We start from the raw sequence: 9,522 nt of genomic DNA, 5'->3' as shown, positions 1-9,522 counted from the left end.
CCGCCCTGAAGAGATAGATCCGCCTCTGCTGCTCAAGAGCCAACTGTCAATGAGACGCCATGTTGGGGGCGGGGCTCCCGGCATGCCCCGCGGAGCGGACAATACAGGCCCCGCCCACCCCAGGCCCCGCCCACCTCCCGGCTGACTTGGCGCTGGGGCTGCAGAATACGAGTCCCGCGCAGCTGCTTTAAGAAGACTGCCCTCCGGCTAACCTCCCCGACCCCTTCTTCCTCCGGTCGTTCAAGGTCACCCAAGTGTGCGGCGCACCAGGAGAAGAGGACGATGCCCGCCCTTCCTTCTTTACTCGGGGCGTGCACCCCTCGTTCAGGCCAGAGACCCCACGCTGGGCAGAGCAGCCCAGGTTCATGCCTTGACTGATGGTTTATATGAGATACACACAAAAATCCGGTGCAGGGTCGGGGTGTAACTCTGAGGTAGCGCGTTTGCCTACGAGCGCGGGGTCCTGGTCGCGCTGCGGGGGAAAATAATCTGGCGCAGAATAGGATTTGCACACTTGTCGATAAGTACTTGGTAGAAGCGCAAAGTAGGTGCTTAGTATTTACTGAACAGACCCTACAGATAAGTCACTCAGAAGCTGGAGGAGCCCGGCCTGGTGCGGGTGGGGGCGCGTGCCTGGAACTCAACTGCCCCAGAGGCTGAGGTAGGAGGATCGCAAGTTCCACACCAGTCTGGGCAATTCAGGGAGACCTTAATCAAAAAATAAAAATAAGGAAACACACCTCCCTGCGCTTGTCCACCCCAATCTCCGGTGTCCGATCCCGGACGCAGCCACCTTTCCCTGCCAAGTGAGGGAGCCCCCCTTCCCGAACCTCAGTTTATATCAATAACCTGTTAAAAGACAGGCCTGAAAGCACGGGGCCTGCTTGGGACCCTTCAGCAAGGTTGCGGGGACAGCTTGAGCCAGGTGTGATGGAGGATGTCTGTAATCCCAGCACTGGAGAGGCTGAGGCAGGAGGATCGCCATGTGTTTGAGGCCAGCCTGGAGTAAACAGTGAGTTTAAGGCCACTCTGAATTACAGAGCAAAATCCCCCTCAGTCACACAACAAATAATACCAAGAATCAACAAATAGGATCGCATCACATTTTAAAACTTCTGCACAGAAAAAGAAACCAACAAGAGAGTGAAGAGACAATCTACAGAATGGGAAAAAATTTTGTCACCTATTTCCTGTACAGAAGACTAATATCTAGAAGATACCAAACAACAACAACAACAAAATTAGACTCCTCAAATAAAAGACCCAATCTAAAAATGGATAACTAAAATGAAGACACTTCTCAGAAGAAGAAATACAAATGGCTGATGAATACATGAAACAATTTCCAACAAGTCTGGATATTAGAGAAATGGAAATTAAAATAACACTGAAATTTCATCTTATTTCAGAAAGAATGCTTTTCATCAAAAATTAAATCATTATAAGTACTGAAGGGACTGCTGGGAAAAAAGAACACCTGTACATTGTTGGTGGAAATGTAGACTAGTACAACGACTATGGAAATCAGTATGCAGATTCCTCAAAAAACTAAAAATAGAAATTCCATTTGACCCAGCTATTCCTCTTCTAAGTTATTTTCCCCAAAGAGTTGAAGACATCATATTACAGTGATGCATGGGTACCCATCTTTATAGCAGCACAATTCATACTAACTAAATCTTGGAAGCAGTCTATATGTTCACCAACAGATGCAAGAGAAAATGTGGTATTTACAAGCAATGGAGTACTACTCTGTCATAAAGAATGATAAACTTGAGTCATTTGTAAGAAAATGGATGCATCATGAGGCAATAATATTAAGGAAAATAAACCAGATGCAAGCTTACGTATCACGTAGTTTCTCTTGTATGGAAAGACCAAAATATAAAGAGCAAAATAAAAAATAATAGAAAATAGGGAGTTAGTTTTTTTTGCTTGTTTTGCTTTGTTTGTTTTTTGCCAATGGGAAGGAGACTAAGAGGCAGATGGAATGGGGGAGAAGGAGAGGCAAATGGGTGAAAAAATGAATTAACATGCGTTATGTACACATACAAACTCCACACAAGAAATGTAAACACTGTGCACTGAAAACATGTACTAACAAAAACAGAGAAGCTGGGGCTTGTGGCATACGCCTGTAATCCCAGCACTCGGGAGGCTGAGGCAAGAGGATTGCCATGAGTTTGAGGCCAGCTTGGGCTATATAGTGAGTTTGAGGGCAGCCTGAACTACATAGCAAGATCTTGTCACACAAAACCAAACCAAACCAAAATAAATCAAAAAAGGAAAAAGAAATATGTGCCAGAGAGGTGAGGGGCAAGTCTTGATAATCCATTCTCTGTCATTATAACAAAACACTTGAGGCTGGGTACTTTGTGAAGAAAAAAGATTATTCACCTCATAGTTTGGGAGTCTAAAGTTTAAAACTGAGTGGTCCCATCAGCTTGGCCCCTGGGAGGGTGCCGCGTGGCAGGTAGCATTGCAGTGGTGACAGTTTGTGTGGAAGGGACCACATGAGGAGACAGGAAACCATAGGGATTCAGGGGCCAGCCCCCTGCCCCACTCCACGTGGGGAATGGAACTCAGGACCTGACACCCAGGCATTTGCTCTACCACTGAGCTGCATCCCTAGCCCCTTGCTCTTCTTACAGTGACTCACTCTAAAGGGAACTAACTCATTTAGTGAGGTCGGCATTAATTCCTCTCACTGGGTTCCCTTGCCTACGGTCCAGCCACCTCTCAACACCGACGCTGCGGGAACTCTAAGCTTCCTGCACATGGGATCTTGGAGCCCGCACAGAAACCATATCAGAACCACAGCATTTGCGCTGAGTATCCCCCGACATCATCTACTTATTGCCTCCTCTTGTTCCCCATCCCAAAGGAAGAGTCACAAAATTGCACTGAATTTGGCAAGACTTTTTTTATCTTTATTAAATTTATTGGTACATATTATGTATACAATACAGTTACATTCATCATGGGGGTCTTGTACCTTTACATGGCTTATCAGGTTCTTATTTGTCCCCATTCCCAGCCCTCCCCTAAGCCCCTCCATGCTTCTCTGTTTACAAAGACATTGTTTCCATGTCTTTCCTTTTCACAAATATTTTCTTTTCCCTTTTTTACCTCTCCCCTATCCCCCCCACTTCCTCTATTTTTTAGACTTTTCTTCCTATTACACAGTTATCAGTTATACATTTTAAACCTTATTTACACTTTTACTTTTTCACACCAGAGAAACTATTCGGTATTTACACGTGTGTAACTTACTAATTCCACTTAAGAGTATGGCCTCAGTGTGTACACATAGTAAGCACTTGCGTAAATAGGGCACATTTTATCCCATATGAATTGTGTCCTGGTAAAGTTGATTTAAGGGAAAAACAAGTTTGATTTATATGTATTGTTCTGGGAGATATTTATAGTATTACATAGGTATATTTTTGCATGAAAGAAGCAAGTTGTGTTAAGCAGGGAATTAAGATAACATTTTTGTAGTTCAAATAGGTTGTTTTTGTTTTTGTTTTGTTTTTTGAGACAGGGTCTCACTATGTAGTTGAGACTGACCTGGAACTCACTATGTAGCCCAGGCTGGTCTCGAACTCACAGCGATCCTCCTGCCTCAGTCTCCCAAGTGCTGGGATTATAGTTGTGCGCCACCATGCCCAGCTTTGTAGTTCAAATTGGAAAAAAGAATTCTGCATATATTTTCTATTTCTTATATTAGATTGCAGAAAACATCACAAACTGACTACTCAGAGGGGACTGGTTGGATTCTGGTGGGGCAAAGGTCTGGGTTCTCCTTTGTATTTCTCTGCGTTGTTTGGTTAGTCTTAATGAGCACATAGAACAAAGGTCTTTTTTTTATTAGAAACATAATAAAGGGAAAATGATGATGATGATGATGGTGATGATGATAAAAGAAACCAGTTAACCTGGAAAAAAATAAAAATAAAAGAAGCTGGGAATGTAGCACAGAGGTGGTGCATCCCAATACCCCAACAATCTGGTAAAAATAAAGCACCCGTTGTCAATGCTTGCGGCCCAGTACCTAACAGCTATTTCCTGAGAAATGGTAACTATTGTTATATTCCAAATAGTTAACCTTCGCATGAACCTTTAAAACATGCACACCAGGGCTGGTGATTTAGCTCAGTGGTTCCACTGCCTGCTTCTCAAGGGCGTGGTCCTGTGTTCATTTCCGGTACAAAAAAAAGAAAAAAAAAAATATATATATATCAGCTGGGCCTAGTAGCACATACCTGTCTGTAATCCCAGCACTCTAGGAGGCTGAGGCAAAGGGATGGAAAATTGACCCCAGCCCTAAACAACAGCAACATTTCGAGACCCAGCCTCAAATGATTTTCTAAATAAGTTATTTAAAAGGGCTGGGGTTGTAGCTCAGTGTGTAGCTCTGGGTTCACTCCCCAGTAACACACACACACACACACACACACACACACACTCCCATTTTTATAAAAATAAAAAAGAACTATAGATGTAGAGAAAAATGCATGGGAAAATGTGTACCAGATTGTTTGAATGAGCTGCCCCAGGGGGCTGGTGCTGAAATGGTGGAGTGAAATTGTTCTCTCCGGGTGACATCTATAATCTCACTCTTAACAAAAAGCAGAATATTTTTGAGTCAGCTCCGAGGACACCGGAGAGAATGAACAGCCCATGGTACAGGAATGTGGAGTTCAGTGTTGGTTCTTTTTTTGTTATTTTGAGACAGGGTTTCCCTATGTAGCTCAGGCTGGCCTCAAACTCAAGGCAGTCTTCCTGTTTCGGCCTCCCAACTGCTGGGATTACAGGTGTGCACCACCACACTGGGCTCAATATTGTTTTTGGTTTTTTTTTTTTTAGCAAAACCCTTATTGGTACATTTTAAACATACATAATGATAACACTCATCATAGGGAATTTGCACCTACATATGATACAACCTGCCTCTTCTTCTTTTTCCTATCTCCCCAGTATTGTTTCTAAGAGGAAACATTACAATCATTCTAAATGCCCAACAACATTGGACCCGTTAGCTAAAATAGGATGTCTCTAAAATGGACTATTTGAAGCTATTCAAAATAATACAGAGAACATTAATACAAGTTCATATTCATGATATATTGCTAAATGAAAAAAATCAAGCTAAAATAGTAAATTTCAAATTTAATTTAAAAGCCAGCCATGGTAGCACATACCTGTGTTGCACTGGAGAGGCTGAGGCAGGAAGATCTTTTCAGGTCACAAGTTAGAGATCAGACTGGACAATATAGTAAGACCTCATCTCAACAAAAGTAAATAAAATTTAATTTAAAATATATAATGATAATCTTTATAAGATAATTGCATCCTTTTTTTAAACACAGGGTCTCACTTTGTACCTCAGTCTGGCTCTGAAATTGTGTAGCCTGGGCTGGCCTTGAACTTGTGGCTCAATCCTCCTGCCTCGGCCTCCCTAGCGCTGGGATCATGCCACCACACCTGGCATAACTGCATCTTTTAAAATCACAAGCATGTATGAATATGGGCATAGAACAAGTGCTCCAAGGCATTCAGGTGAGTCCAAAGAATATGCTTAAAGGTAATTCAGGGGTTGTGGTGGGTACTTTGGCCGAGTTTTCTTCCTAGCACATGGATGAGATTTGCTTTGTTTAATTTTTGGGTTTTTTGGTTTTTGGTACCAGGGATAGAACTCAGGTCCTTCTACTTGCGAGGCAGGTAGGTAGCAGAGCCACTGACCTGAATCCCCAACCCTTTTAGTTTTCATTTTTATCAATTCATGTTTGCAGCATTAATGATGACATTCCTTGTGGGGAGTTGGTGTGTGTACATCACACATCTCAGTTCCTTCCCACAACCTCTCCCTCTCCCCTCCCAAATCCCTTCCTCTGTCTCTTGTCCCTGTCCCTTTTGCAAAAGATCTATTGCCTTTTTTCCTATTACCTATCTTTTATCTTTCTCTTTATTTATACTTTGGATTCCTCACATAAGAGGAGCTATGCAATATTTAAGCTTGTATATTGGACTTATTTCACTTAACATCAGAGTCTCAAAGTGCATCCATTGGCCTACAAATAACTCAAGTTTATCCTTCTTTAAGGCAGAGTAATATTCCACTATATATATAAATATCACTATTTTTTAACAATTCATTTGTTTATGCACATATAGGCTGCGTCCAAGGTTTAGCTATTAGAAGCTGTGCTACTATAAACATAGATAGCATGTGTCACTGTAATACAATGTCTTTAACTTTCTCAGGAAGATAGAAGAAGAATAGCTAGGTCAAATGAAAAAAAAATTTTTTTTACCAGTACCAGGGATCGAACTTCAGGTCCTTGCACTTGCCAGGCAGACATGGCACCACTGAGATACATCCCTGGCTCCCAATGAAATTTCTATTCTTAGTTTGTTTGTTTCTTTTTGGTACCAGGGATCGAACTAGGGACCCTGTGCTTGCGAGGCAGGCAGTGGAAACACTGAGCTAAACCCCCAGCCCTGTTCTTAGTGTTTTGAGGAATCTCCATACTGACCTCCAATATGGTTGTCCCACTTTATACTTCACATAAAAAAAAGGAAAAAGGGTCTTTTTTCCATGCAGCCCAACCTGCATTTGTTATTATTTGATATTATGATGATGGCCATTCTTTCCAGAGGAAAATGGAATCGCACTGATGTTTTAATTTGCATTTCTCTACTGGCCAGAGATTTTGAACATTTTTTCAAGTTATTTATTGGAAACATGGATTGCTTTGGGAAAAAAAGTAAAAATATTTTTTAATTGAAAAATCTACTTAGCATGTGGGCATCAAGTTACGTCCATTCATTTATGTATAATACCCTTTAGAGCAATCACTTATAGCCTCATTTTATAAAGAATGGAGGCTCAGAATTAAGTGACTCGTTCCTGACTAGAAAGTGGCAGAACTGAGGTTTGAACTCATAGCAATTTCCATCCTGTACTGCCTCCCTCCCAGATAAAAAAAAAAATTTTTTTTTTTCAGTACTGAGGATTGAACAAAAGGCTTTTGCCGTGAGCTACATCCCAGACACCTTGGTAAAAATATTTTATTTTGAGATAAGATCTTGCTAAGTTGCCCAGATTGGGCTCAAACTTGGCAATCCTCCTGCCTCAGCCTCCCAGAGTTCCAAATAAATAACTCATATGTTGCATTATTACTATCATCTCCTGCTTATAAGTATTAATTTCATTATTATTTCCACTCCACAGGCACTTGTGAAGCCTCTAGCAGGTGTCAAATCCAGGGAGCTGTATAAAACAGAGAACCAGATATCTGGGTATCTAGAGGACTGTGTAAAAAACTGATTCCCTTTTTTCAAAGAGCTGCAGAGTTCTTCAAATATATGTGGGAAATATCCTGAAAGAACATGTCTATTTTTCTCTTCTTTGTTCCACACGGATTTCTTGATCCCTGCCAGATGACTTTGTTCTTGGCATGAGGTTATTAGGATGAGCCGGGAAGGAAAGTCTGAGGAGCCTACAGCCTGATGGAGGAGAGACCAGAATCAAAGACGCAAGAAGTTCGGCATCTAATTTAAAGGGCCGGGGATTTAGCTCAGGGGTGCCACCACCTGCCTCAAGCACAAGGTCCTGAGTTCGATCCCTGGTACCTAAAAAAAAAAAGTTCAGCAGTTAAGTGCAGTTTGGTTCCGCGAAGACGATAATACAGGCAAGTGTGTAGGGACAGGGGCTGGGGTGCAGCTCTGGGCTAGAGCACCACTTACTGTGCTCGAAGACCTGGGTTCAATTCCAGCAACAATAAGATGATCATTTTATCAAATCTTCACAACAACTGTCTGAGACAGGTAGTATTTTTATTCCTAATTTCTGCTGAGACACCAAGGCTCAGACCCTGCTCAGTGTCCCAAACCCAGTAAACATCAAAGCTCCAGTGTGAACCCAGCTCTGCCTGATTCTGACCCCAGCTTCCTTATTTGGGCTGCATGGAATCCTATTCATTCCCTTTGCTCACAGTTCCAAACCTCTGTCAAACACCCTCATAACTGGAAAAGGCTTGGCTTTCAAACGCTGAACAGCCACCCTGAGAAGTTAAGAGAGCATTTCATGTCTCTTCATGTTTACATTTCAAGATCAAGGAGTGAAGATGCCCAGGAACTATTGTCCTTCACCCTAATTAGTGAAAACAGCACAGATCCAGAGCTTAAAGTCTTTGGTGCATAAGGAAGAGTTATTTAATATTTTAGCAACAGTAATTAATTAGTCATAGGCCTGCATGGCTGCCACCATACCTTGATGAGGCAGCTGATGAATTAATATTTATAAATCCCCTCTGGAAATAAGACCATTTAGTGGGAATTTCGTGGTGGCGCACATCTGTAATCCCAGCACTCAGGAGGCCGAGGCAGGAGGATTGCTGCGAGTTTGGGACCAGCCTGCACTACATAGTGAATTCAAGGCCAGCCTGAATTACACAGTGAGATCTTGTCTCAAAAAGCTAAAAAAATTAAAAATAAATTTAAATAAATAGACGGTTTTAAAAAGAAAGGAAGGAAAAGAAAATGAAAAAAAGGACTTGCAAAATAAGACTGATTTTTCCAACTAACTCAGGAAGAAATTCCAAGATGTGAATGTGACCAGCAGTTTAAGAGTCTAAAAGAGGGCTGAGGATTTAGCTCTGTCTCACCAGTGCAAGGTCCTGAGTTTGATTCCTGGTACAAAAAAAAAAAAAAAGGGTCCAGCAAAGCATAGTGAAAGTAGTGAAAGAGTTACAGTTCTGAATTGGTCAAAGTAGCAGGTACAATGAATATTGTCATAAATTGTGTTAATTTTTGAAGCAGTGTGGGTGCTAACTACTAGTAGTATCAAAAATATGTTCAGGATTGTTTTGATACCTATACTTATAATAAAAAATGTTGAGGGGGTTGATGGAATTTCTGTCAAAAGCTATTCCTGTGTGTCAAATATAACAAACACAGTAAATATTTGCTTACAGTCTTTGATAAATAGTTCATGCATTTAAGTTTAGGTGAAGTCAACAAAAGGAAATAGGTGTATGGATATGTGATTTTGAGATTAGTCTTAAAATGTGAATAAAATGTGGAAAGTGTCCTCAGGAAAAAAAAGTCTAACAGAGAAAAGCTGAATTTGGTAAATAAAAGTCTAGTATTCATGTCTTTTAAAACAGTTTTATAGTGACACTTTAAAGCTATTTAAGGTTGTATATATAAATATATATATATATATATATATGCTATACTTTCAGCATATAATTTTTAACTACCATCACTCATCTGATTTAATCATGAATTTAGAAATTATGTGCCGTGGTACAGATGTTCAAATTCAAGCCATTTTTCCCCCATTAAATTTATTGGTACATTTAAGGCAAACAATACCATTACGTAAATTCATCATTGGGATCTTGAACCTTTACATGATAGATCTTGGTTCCTGATTTTTCCCCCTCCCCCTGCCCTCCCTTCACCTCCCTCCCCCTCCCTATTTACAAAAAATGTTTCCATTTTTTTTCCTAA

The sequence above is a fragment of the Fukomys damarensis genome, unplaced genomic scaffold (assembly GCF_012274545.1).
Source record: "Fukomys damarensis isolate Sample0158 unplaced genomic scaffold, DMR_v1.0_HiC HiC_scaffold_12, whole genome shotgun sequence".
Lineage (NCBI taxonomy): Eukaryota > Metazoa > Chordata > Mammalia > Rodentia > Bathyergidae > Fukomys > Fukomys damarensis.
This window is presented reverse-complemented; position numbering follows the sequence as displayed.